The 12,275-nt window shown below is 33.1% G+C and overlaps 1 protein-coding gene across 2 annotated transcripts in view; it reads left to right on the forward strand.

Moving 5' to 3' along the window:
- The window catches only part of LOC140448481 (uncharacterized), a 92,301-nt gene that overhangs the window by 5,772 nt on the left and 74,254 nt on the right, over positions 1-12,275 (forward strand). The gene's annotated exons all lie outside the window — the stretch shown is intronic.

The raw sequence follows: 12,275 nt of genomic DNA on the forward strand, positions 1-12,275 counted from the left end.
GTCCTTGCTGTCGTTGATTAATCTGTATACTTTGAACAATTTCATGTCTAGTGTTTTGATTGTACCCGTCTCTATCGTAACAGTTTCGTAAGTTGTATTTAAAATTTTGATATATGGGTTATTTCTTGATATTATCGCTCTCGCTATGAATATTCCTGGTAGTATCTCCTGTTGTTCTACTAGTCTATCCGCCTTTAACGTTTGAAAATATTGAACTGTTCTGTAAACTTCACATCTGGGTGGTATTAAAATTGTGTTATCGTCTACAGTATCCAAAATATTTGTACTGATGTAATAGTTTCTATCATTCTTGAAGTGTATTTTTAAATTCGCGTAGTCTAATATGCATTGATAATTTGTGATAAAATCTCTTCCAATTATTCCGTCTGTTGGAATAGGAAAGTTGTTTTCTACCAATTGAAAGGTATGCCCAAAAAGATTACCACTTACGTCTAGCGTAGTTTCGATTTCTCCCATTGTTTGCAGTTCTCCTCGGGTTACTCCTTTTATTCTTGCTTTTGTATTTGGTCTGACATGTTCTCGCATAGAGTCTCGTGTGCATTTAAGTATTGAACTATCTGCTCCTGTGTCTATAATAAATGTATTTACTCGTCCCAAGATTCCTGTTTTTATCCTTACGAAATTTGTTAGGTTTAAGTCGAAGTTGTAGATATAGTATTCTAATTCTGTCATCTGTTCATCCGTCTTATATGAGAATTGGTTATTCAAAACCCCAACTGTGGGTTTTCTGATTCCCGCTGACTATCTTCTATTTCTAATAATCGTATATCTCCATTAAATCCTCTTGAATTTCCTCTATGTGCTTGATTATTGAATTTTCTGGACGGTGATCTCTTTTTAAATCGTTTTGTTGCGAGAAATTTGGTCTTCTCTACTGGTCATATTCATTATGATATCCTATTTTGTGCTGGAATTTTCCTCTTTTGTTTAAGTACGTTCTATAATTTAACACTCTTCCATGTGCGTTGTCTTCTGTTGTGTCTATTGATAAAAATTTTGACATTACCTCTTGTGGGGTTGTAAAGTTGCCTGCCTCTAATATCAGCTTAGCTTTGTCTGTGCTGGCATTACGTTTTGTTGCCTGTATATCTAAAATTGTGTCTTCTGCGGTTATTAAATTTCTGACTTTATTTGTTAATCTTGTTTATATGAGGCTCATTGCTGTTTCCTCATGCCCTACTGCTATTTTCTGCAAAAGTTCGAGCGCGTCTAAGAAGGGTTGTAGTTTGCCTGTGGTTCCGTCGAACTCACTCGGTAAAATTTTGCTTGCAATATTTAAAAATTCGTTGAAACTAAGAGCCATGGTTTCTTCTTGTTCCGTGTCGCTTTGTTCTTCCTCTATATCTTTGTCAATCTGTTGAGTTATCAGATTAGGAACTAATATACTGGAATTTATGGCTTGGAACGATCGTATGACTTTATCTCGGTTTTTACTAAAGTATCTCTTACAAGTCTCTCTCTGAATATCAGTTAAGGCCTCTCAATTTTTGGTTATGAGGTGTACAAATCTATTATATGCTTCAATTAATTGTGCCGTTATCTCAATCTTTACTTCCTTGTTTTTAGGTATCTCCTTTTTTAACACTCTTTTTGCTCTGTTTAGTTATATCCTGCGTAATGGTGTCAAGTATTCTAACAAAATCTTCCCAAGTGCTAGGCATTTAAAAATGAAAACACAAATCCGATAGTCTTATGTAGTACGATAAAATTTGATAAGTAATTACTTAGCCAAAAAAATATATCCATTCAGAAATATAAGATCGTTAAATATCCATTAAAATTTAATAAGTTAATAAAATTATAAAATAATATATATATATATATATATATATATATATATATATATATGATATATATATATATATATATATATATATATATTTATATATATATATATATATATATATATATATATATATATATATATATATATATATATATATCATCATCATCATGTGCAGCTTTATCAACCGTTTCCAATTACGGTGCAGCCTCCCTTATTTCAATGTTATTCTATGTTCTTATTATTATTCGACGATGTCTTAGTTATACGTTGTTCTAATAATTTGCGCTCATTTGCGCCCATATTTTTCTATCTTGTGCTATTCGAGACCACGTTGTTCCTGTTAATTTTCTAATATCATAATCCCATCTGAGATTCGGGCGCCTCTTTGGTCTCTTAGCGTTCCTGGGGTACCACATAGTTGTTCTAGTGGTCCATCTGTTATCTGTTCTTCTTGCCATATGTCCTGCCCATTGCCATTTCAGGGATCTTATTCTATTCATTCAATTCTTTTACGATCCCTCTTTGTTATCCCTAGCATACATCTTTCCATTGCTCTTTGAGTTACTTGGAGTTTCGACGTTATTTCTCTCTTTAATATCCAAGTTTTACATCCATATGTCAAGACGGGTAATATGCATTGATCAAATACTCTCTTCTTAAGGTATAGTGGCATTTTGGACTTGAAGACTATGGAATTTCGTCCGAATGCTGACCACGCTTGTTTTATTCGTCTGTTGATTTCCGGAAGTAGTGATCCCGATTTATGTATGAGCTGTCCCAGGTATATGTATTCATCTACTACTTCTAGCGAGGTTTCATTAATTTTTATTTCCACGTTGGCGATCAGATCATTGCACATTATTTTAGTCTTTGCTAGGTTCATTTTTAGGCCTACCTCATTGCTGGCTGTATTAAGGTCATTAATTTGCAGTTGTAATTCTTCAGGACTTCTAGCAATTAGAATGATGTCATCCGCGAATCTAAGATGGTTTAGGTATTCTCCATCTATACATAGACCTTGGTTGTTCCAGTCTAATTTCCAGAAGATATTTTCTAAGGTTGCATTGAAGAGCTTAGGGGATATGGTGTCTCCTTGTCGGACTCCTTTCTGAGTGGGAAATTCTGGGGTATTTTCATATATGCTTACTCTAGCTGTGGCCTCTTTGTATATATTTGCCAGCGTTTCGACATATGGTTTATCTACTCCTTGGTCGACAAGAGCTTCTATGACTGCTCTTGGGTATACGGAGTCAAATGCCTTCTCGAAGTCTATGAATGCTAGCGCCAGTGGTAGATCATATTCCTTTGTTCTGCTTATTACTTCCCTTAATGTTTGAATATGATCCATTGTGCTGAAGCCACTTCTAAAGCCTGCTTGCTCTTGCTACCAGTCTGTGTATATTTTTGCTAGGATTTTCCAAGTTGTTTTACCAGCAATCTTTAGAAGTTCGGCTGTAACACCGTCATTACCGGCTGCCTTGCCGTTCTTCATGCTTTTAAGAGCTGCCTCTACCTCATCCACGAGAACATCTGGTACATCTTCTTGAACCGCAATTTCTTCTTCGCCTATTTCTTGTGCTTCCGGAGCTTTATATAGACCCTCGTAGAATTCGGTTACATGTTTTATTATTTCATCCCTATTTGTGATCCTTCCGTTGTTGTTTCCCAATGCTATTATTTGCTTTCTACCGATTGTCAACTTATTCTTGGTTTTCCTATAGCTTTTACGGTTTTCGATTGTATTTTGTACAAGTCGTTCATTGTAGGTTTTTATATCTTCTGCGATCTTTTTCCGTATTACTTTGCACAGTTCGGTATATTCAATTCTATTAATATTGGAGTTAATTTTTATTTCTCTTCGTTGTTTCAGGAGAGCTGTTGTTTCATCTGAAAGTTTTCTATTGCTGTTGTGTGCTTGTGATCCTCCAACTTCTTTGGCGCAATTTAAGATTGTTTCCATTAAGTGTGTGCTATTCGTTGGGTCTTGTAATTTTTCTTGAATTAAATTTTGATAGCGTTCCGAGTTGTTGCTTAGGTTAGTGATATTTACCCCTGCAGTTTGTTTCTGGAGTAATTTCATTCTTTCTAGTTTAGTGTTTAGAACGACCCGAGATCTAATTAGTCTGTGATCGCTACCTGTTCGGAATTTGTTGAGCACACTTACATCCTTTATGGTTTTCAGCTTATTAGTTAGGATGAAATCTATTTCGTTCTTGGTAGTTGCATTGGGAGCTAACCATGTCCATTTCCTGTTGAGGTTCTTCTTAAAATAGGTATTGGGGATTGAGAGGTTCTGGTAATGTGCGTATTGAACCAGTCTCTCTCCCCTTTCATTTCTTTCTCCAATGCCAAAGTTGCCGACACATTGTTCTTGATTTGATTGTTTACCCACTTTGGCATTAAAGTCCCCGACTAGATACTTAAATTGGCTTTTGTTCTTGTTAAGCACCTCAGTTATTTCATTGTAGAATTCCTCTATTTCCTCATCGGAGTGGGATATGGTTGGTGCATATACTTGCACAATTTGGATGGTGTATCTTCTGGATAGTCTTAGACTTAGACTAGCTACTCTGTCTGAGGTGCTTGCTATGTCGACTATCCTATCCTTCCATTTCTTATTAATTAGGAACCCCACTCCACTTGTTCGTCCATTTTCTGTTCCTTTGTGATAGAGGATGTTGCCCGATTCAAGTTCTATTAACTCTTCGTCCTTTCGTCTTACTTCGCTTATTCCGATGACATCCCATTTAATATTGACTGCTTCATTTTCTAACTCTATGAGTCTTGCCTGGTTCGCTAACGACCTGCAGTTATAGGTCGCTACGTATAGTGTTGTTGATCTGGCTGGGTAGTGGTTTAGACTCCGCAGATTCTTAGCACCCTCTGCCCTCCTGACTGGTTCCCGAGAACTACCCATCTCGGGGTCAGTTGGGCCTACGGAGAATGAGGGCCGCGGCTTTCTTTTTCCTTTATTCATAAGGGAATATATATATATATATATATATATATATATATATATATATATATATATATATATATATATATATATATATATATAGATCTAGCGGTTAATGAGAGCTCCGTACTAAAACGGTATTATACTAACTCCAGGCGAATATACACCGTGTATATTATTATCTGGGTAGCGCTTTATGTGAACTCCGACCAACACGTCGGATTAAGTGGACTCTGTAATAGGTTAAAACACTTTTGGGATCCGTATACATTTCTTTGCGTACCCAACTAAACTCCTCCGATGTTGCCAATAATTTGATTAGTCGTAGATTTTTAAATTTTACAGCAGGTACGTTTTGGAACTTCAAATTTATTTAAATATCAATCAATTTAGTCATCGAGAAATTTCACAAATACGTACTTGGTTAATGTAGTTAAATATTTTAATTATTATAATTTATATTACTTGCTTTAATTATAGATAAACTGAAATTAGTGTCTATTATAAACTTTGAATAGGCAAGTGTCCATTTTTATGTACTAGAATTTTTTTTAATACATTGGCACTGAAATATTTATTATATTATAAATGTACTTTCCGATGTTTCGATTGCTATAGTGTATGACTTACAATATTTGTTTCATCAAGCAGTAAAATTTAAATTATAATAATTTATAAATCAATCTTAAAATTATAATTTTTTACTGTCTAATTTAAATATTTCGATTTTTTAATGTAGGGAATTCAATATACTACTATACTTTAGATACACATAAACACATAGATATAATATTTCGTTGTCTTATGGTATAATTTTAGCCAAAATATCTATTACAATTACATATAATATGTTCGGCCTTATCGTTTTAAATACTTTGTCGCTTGTGCAAGCTATCATTGTTTTCAATGTTAAATCATTGTTTTTTGTATCTTGCGTTGTCAGGCATATAATTTTTAATTTAGAAGTACATGTATGTATAATATTCTTTTTTCTGTCACTTGGTTTAAATATAGTACACTTACATTCTTCTTGCTTATTTATTTTTATTCGTAATACTTATAAAGTATGTAATAACGTACCCGTTGTTGCAAAAATCAACAACGGGTACGAAAGATATCAGGTATTAGGGGTAGTATTTGTCAATCGAAATGCCGCTTACGACATATTAAATTAGAGAAAATTTCTCCAAAAATTCTATGACGTCCCCTTAGATAAAAACATCACTTGTTTTATTCACAATCTAGATTGAATTGCTCTCTTCTGTTGATTCGCTTGTATTTGTTTTTCATTTTGTTTATTTTAAGTAAAACATTTTTCGTGTTCTCTTCACTTTGTTGAAGATGTCGCAGACGGGAGAGAGTTTCTTATGAGATCAATATCATTACCATATGCTAGGAGTGCTTGGTACTTTGGGCCATTAATGGATTGCATTTTAAATAGGCGATTTCTATTTTAGTAAGCTGTTCTTTTATTTTTTGAATATTTGAATTGAGAATCTGTATATTATTCGACTGTTTTATAACAGTGTTTCTTGTGTTATAGAATATAGTGCTGTTTATATAGTGCTGTTTAATAATAATAAAGTTCAAGCAACAATTCATATATGCAATAACTTGGTACTGATATCTCTGCTCCCCCATACCAGGTAGCAGTCCCGAAAACATTAAAACTGCTACACTCATGCTTCCTATTATCCAACGATTAGCCAGTCCAGGACTATACCCTTATTATGGTACTAATATTGCTGCTGTCCCTTATAAGTGAATAAAATATGCAAGGAAGGTTTTGGCAATTTAATAGGATTTTGTATGTTAGAATATTATTACTCCGAGAAAGTGAAAAATATCTATTTGTTATACGGATTTAATCTATAGATGAAATATTAGAATGCTATTAGCAGCAAATAATATGGCAGATAATATGCTGGAATTAGCAGTAGCATGTACTAACAGTGGCCATACCTAGTCCACTGTTAGTACATGCTTTTAGAAAAGAGAAAGCCAACTTATCCAATTTAAAAGCAGACAAAATCAATTCCAAATATGGATCGTAAGCCAATCCCTTATGTAAAGACTCTAAAGTAATAATTAGTGAAACTGTAAGCCAACAGCATAAAGTGCTGGTACTAGATATACAAGTAAAATATGAAATAAAACCAAAATATCGAGGAGAGTTACAAAAACAATTAATTGACGTTAACAAGCGACAAAGTAGTTCAATTTAGAACAGAAATAAAAAAAGAATGTGTTGGAATATGGAAAAAGGTCATAATGAAATTTGGAGAAATGTGTCAAACATTATTAAAGAGGGTGTAACTAAAATACTTGAAAAAATCTCAGAAAATTGACTTAAAAATTGGTAAATATAGATAGTCAGACGATGTTTAAGACAATATAAAAGACAAGAGAAGATTATATAAGGAGGGACAAGAAAAAATATCAGAATAAGATTATCAAAAGTATCAAATAGATAAAGAGGAAGCAAATGTGCGGTAGCACAATCTAAGGTAGCAGCGCATGAAAAGCTGTACAATGAACTGAGTACTAAGAAAAAAACATATACAAAATTGTTAAAAGTGGAGCAAAGAAAACCAAAGATTTTAATCAGATTAAATGTATATGAGATAAATACATTAAACTATTTATGCAAGGAAAGGATCTAAAAAATAGCTACAAGGAGTTCTTTAACGACCAATTAAACTAAGAGTTTGAGAAAGCATCTATAGAGGCAACAGAGACAGTAATAGCAATGGTGCCGAAAATGACGACCGCGGAAGTAATTCAAGAGCTACATAAGATGAAAAAAGAAAAGGCATAGGTCCTGATGGCATCCCTGGATATATATGATCAGCATTAGGAAAATCAGGAACAAGTTGGCTAACAGGACTATTTAATAGAATTTTGAAAGTAAGGCGAATACCGGATGAATGGAGAAGTAGCATTTTAGTACCTGTATACAAAAACAAAGTAGATGTTAAACTCTGTACAAACTATAGAGCCCTAAAACTACTCTGTCACACCATGAAACTGTGGGAGAGAATAATTGATAGTAGGATAGAGGAAGAAACAGAAATATTAGGAAATCAGTTTAAATTCATGCAAGGCATATCAACAACGGATGCAATTTTTATCATAAGGCAAGTAATGGAAAACTAATGTTAGAACAAGTGAGGGTGAGACTGATAAATTTCATTTGAGAATAGTATTGCATCAGGGGTCAGTGCTAATCCCTTGTCTCTTCTAATTAGTGTTGGAAAAATTAACGAAAACATGTTAAGGAGATATCCCTTGGTGCCTTATGTATGCTAACGATGTGGTGTTAGTAAGAGATAAGGAGAGATAATTGAATTAATGATTGAGACAATGGAGATGGGCGCTTGAGCAAAAAGGTCTAAAAATAAGGTAAACAAAAACAGAGTATCTAAAGTGTGCATTTAAAAATCAACATTAGATATTGATATTGGATACCCTATACTATTTAATCAACGGAAATACTAAGATCACACGGGGAGAATAATATGGGTTATTTCTGGTTTCGTCAAAATTTACGCTGAAATTACTAACAAGAGAGTGCTCTCACTTTCACATGTTGAAATTGATATATAGTACCAACAGATGCTAGTCATATACCATCAGCACTAATAAAATGGAAACTATCAAATTAATGTCAATTTCATTTAATCAAACGTACTAACCTTAAAAATGATCATTTAAGATAACACACCTCAAAAATATTGACAATAAATTAAAAATAGCTTAAGCGTTATAAAAGTAACAGAGCAGCAAAGCTCACAGCAGGAGAATAGTGCCTCGTACTTTTATAAAGAAATTTGTTGACAGACAAATATTTATTTTTTTATATACTAGGTTCTAAGAAAAGTGTACTCAAAACGAATAAATATTATCTAACAAGTGTTTTATTCCAGTTTCATATGAAAGCACCAGATCTTAGATATTATAAATTTCGTCATAGGTGCAAATTATAAATGAAAACCAAATGATAGAGCATATAGTGAAATATAAATATCTTAGCCCTCTATTGTCCGACTTTTTTGTAAACTTGTTTGTTTATAAAATGTTTTAATTTGTATATGTGCTCAAATATCCATTTACAACAACTAGTAATTTTTTTAGATTTTTTAAATTTCTTTTGGGGAGAGTTTTGGGAGTGTTTAGCAAAAACTAACGAATTAAGTTATATACTTATTTATTATGTCATTCAAAAAAACAAATATTTGTAGTTAGTTGTAGAACATAAAGCAACTTTACATTTATCGCACATTACTTTAGAAGTATTACAGCATCCTGGTTTTTTGCATCTTTCCTTTTTTTCAGAAATTACTGGCCAGTGGAAGGTTTGGTCAAGCCTAACTTCCTTTGGTAGTACAATAGCAGTAGATCCTCTCCTCTGTTTTTTTACAATTTCGTTCTCAATTTCACTGAGCCTGGGACGTCCTTTGTTTTTGATCTGATCATTGCTTGCTAACAGTACGCTACATAAGTGGGACTTATGTAGCGTACTGGTTTTTCTTTTTAATTTCAAAGTAATCGCAATCACGACGATGCAACAACTAGCTGTTAACAACAGCTAAATCCAGAAGGTGAAAATATATTTTTAGATACCACTTTTTAGATCTTATGTCTGTTCGGTAAAGAGCAATTAGTGAATCCATAAGATCGACACCCCCAATAAATTTATTATAAAATTGTACTGAATTTGGACAGCATACAATAATTCTTGATTTTTGTTTCTTATCCCACCTCTTGACTAACGAAGTAGGCTTAGAACCAACAAATGTACTAAGCAAATGAACCGGTTTATTATCGTACCACTTTAACGCTGTTTGTCTTATGCCATCTACTGTAGCGTGCTTTTCTTCTACAGTACCTCTGCCCTGTTTCTTCATATTCTTGTCATCAGAAAAATGGCAATAAGGCAATCTGTTTGGAAGAACAGTTCCCAAACATTGCAGTCCACGTTTTTCCATTTCAATCTGCAACTGAATGCCATTGAACCAGTTGTCAAAATATACTTTATAGTATTTGTTTGGTTTGATTATCTCACACAATCTTATTACTACATTACCGCTGGTGTCTACATTAGGTAAATGAAGGGGATCTTTAACAGTTCCTGTATATAATTCCCAGTTATAAACAATACCATTGCTATCACACAAAACAAATGCCTTGTATCCCCATTTTTTGAGTTTGTTCTTCATATATTGTTTTAAAGAATGTGCCTCTTTGAATGGTATCATTTGTTCATCAATACACAATTTTTCACTCATTGGAATACTTTGAAAATTTTAAAATAGACCGTTGATGAATGGTCTAATTTTGTATAACTTATCATTATTGTTGACCATAATTTCGTTATTATTGAAATGCGTTTTAGTTTTTATTTCTTCCCAGCGATTCCTAGATATAGTATCGACTATTTGAGCAATACGTGTTTCCTTCTGCCAAAATGATCTTGTCCTTGGCAAGCCATATATTGACATCAGTAGAACAGATCCAATAAATTGGTTTACTTCTGCTAGTGTCATATTCAATGGTTTATTTATATTCTTTTGCAGTGCATACAAATTACTTTGTTCTACTATGTTTTCCAGCATATTGGTAGATATCATCTTTTTAAAATAATGTAGAGGGGATTCCGGTTCTAATAATTTGCATGTTGGTAAATTACCTTTCCATTCTGGAATTGGAAATACTGTTCAAGAACCACTCTTCCACTGAATGTTTTTTACGATCATTTTTGACCTTTTGAGCACATTTTGTTCAGTGTGTATTTCAGTTTTATCGGTATCGCCCTCATCTTCATCTTAGTCTAAATCTAAATTGGTATCCTGGTCTAAATTTGCTTCGTACAAATCGTCTTCATTTTCCATTTTATTTGATTCTGGATCGATTAATATCTGGGTACCTGGAAAATTTATTATTACTTTCTTATTATCACTATCAAAGTCAGAGTCTTTGGATTCCTCGGATATTTACTGCTTTTCCCGTAGAACGTTTTTGTATCCATCTTAAAGAAATAATTTAAAATAATATGGTAAAGTGTGGATTCAAAGCAACATACCTGTTTTTTATCACAGTACTGAAACAACATAATAAAATAAACAAATGTCAACGGTAATCAATATCTAAATGCTGATATAATGCCTCTGTATGTATTTTTATATAAATTGTACACAATTTATAACAATAAATCACGATCGAAAATACAAACTAATAAGGCAGTCATGTCCATTTGACATACTGTTAAACATTTCCATATAGGTTTCGTCATAGGTTCATAGAGTGTATTAAAATGTATAACCAAATATTGCCTGAAATTAACAGAGGGCATACTAGAGTCGGAAATTGTTTTAAAAAAGTTTTCTGCATCAAAAACTCCTTTGTTACCTTGAGTACACACGGGGCTATAGAGGGTTAAAATGGCTGTATCGAGCGAGGACAAGGTTATTGATGAGGAAAAAAAGACCTATCGCTAAGGAAGTGTGAAAGTAATAGGCAAACGCAAAGAGCACTTTAATTACATTAAATGAAATATGCATTACAATCTATCATGACACACATATCTTGATACACATAAAACAAGACAATTAATAAACACGTTAAGAGAATCTTAAGAAATAATAACCAAAATTTAATTTTTAATACACAAAAGAAATAATGATATACAGAAGATACACAAATTAAAAAAACGTTATCCCCTTATTGTACGCAAGAGAGATACCTCTAGGAAAAATCAAAACGATCGAAAATATATACCAAAACAACACAATAAAAGTAAAAGTAGAAGAAGAACTAACCGACCCTATTGAAGGTGACAATGGAATAAGACAGGAATATTACCTGAGTCCTCTATTATTCAACCTGATTATGGATGAAATAATAAAAAATAAGAACTAAAAAAGGATACCAAATGGAAGAAAAACAAATTAAAATAATCTGCTGTGCAGACGACGCAATACTACTCTTTTAAAGTGAAAATGATTTACAACGTATACTGTACCAATTTCATATAACCGCCAGAAAATTTAATATGTTAATTTGCCCAAAAGAGACAAAATGCATGGTTACAACAGCAAATTTACTAAGATGTTAATTGGAGCTGGAAGGTCATATAATAGAACAAGTGTTAGAGCTTAAATATCTAGGCATCACATTATCTAGCTACGGAAAGCTCGAAACTAAAGTGGAAGACCCAGTGAATAGAGCAAACAGAGCCACAGGCTGTATAAATGAAACATTATGAAGAAATAAAAATATCGAAACAGAAACGAAAGGCAGAATTTACAAAACAGTCATCAGACCAATAATGACATACGCGGCAGAAACAAGATCTGACACAGGGAGGACAAAAAGGATATGAAACAGCAGAGATGAAAACACTTAGAAAAATTGATGGTAAGACACTATGGGACAGAGCTAGAAGTACAGATATACGACGTAGATGCAAGGTGAAGAACATCAAAAACTGGTTAAGAAATAGAAGAGTAGAAT

The sequence above is a fragment of the Diabrotica undecimpunctata genome, chromosome 8, assembly GCF_040954645.1.
Source record: "Diabrotica undecimpunctata isolate CICGRU chromosome 8, icDiaUnde3, whole genome shotgun sequence".
In the NCBI taxonomy this organism is placed as follows: domain Eukaryota; kingdom Metazoa; phylum Arthropoda; class Insecta; order Coleoptera; family Chrysomelidae; genus Diabrotica; species Diabrotica undecimpunctata.